The sequence below is a fragment of the Theobroma umbraticum genome, unplaced genomic scaffold (assembly GCF_002168275.2).
Source record: "Theobroma umbraticum cultivar Fairchild unplaced genomic scaffold, ASM216827v3 scaffold_106.0, whole genome shotgun sequence".
Lineage (NCBI taxonomy): Eukaryota > Viridiplantae > Streptophyta > Magnoliopsida > Malvales > Malvaceae > Theobroma > Theobroma umbraticum.
Genome location: NW_018397276.1, coordinates 566994 through 567728, shown reverse-complemented (window position 1 = coordinate 567728; position 735 = coordinate 566994).

Sequence of the window (735 nt, the reverse complement as noted above, 5' to 3'; positions counted from 1 at the left end):
GTCTCATAATTGATTTTAAGTTGAATCTTTTTACATTTGTGGTTAAAATAAATTATAACTGAATGTCTGCCTTGGGAAACATGAAGCAAAAGCCATCCATGGGTAAGAAAAGTCCATTTATAGTTACTTAAGCCATTGAAAGCCTTAGTAAAGTCGATTTATAGTCACTCGAGCCCTAAAAAAACTTATTACTAGCTTTAAATGGTTTTATAATCATGTAATTGATTTTAAGTTGAATTTTTCTATAGTTTTTGCTAAAATAGATTATATTTGACTATTTGTCTTAGGAAACATGAAGCTAAAGCCATCCATTAACAAGAAAAGTCCATTTATAGTCACTCAAGCCTTCAAAAACCTTATTACTTGCTTTAAATAGTTTTTTTGTCTCATAATTGATTTTAAGTTAAATTTTTTATATTTTTCTTTAAAATATATTACTGAATGTTTACCTTGAGAAATGTGAAGGATAAGCCATCCATTGACAATAAAAGTCCATTTATAGTCTCTCAAGCCTTTGATAGCCTTATTACTTGCTTCAAATAGTTTTATAATCTCATAATTGATTTTAAGTTGTATTTTTTTATATTTTTGATTAAAATATATTATAATTGAATATCTACCTTCGAAAATTTGAAGCAAAAACCATCTATTTGTGAGAAAATCAACTTCTAGTCTTTCAAGCCCTCAAAAGACTTATTACTAGCTTTAAATGGTTTTATAATCGCATAATTGATT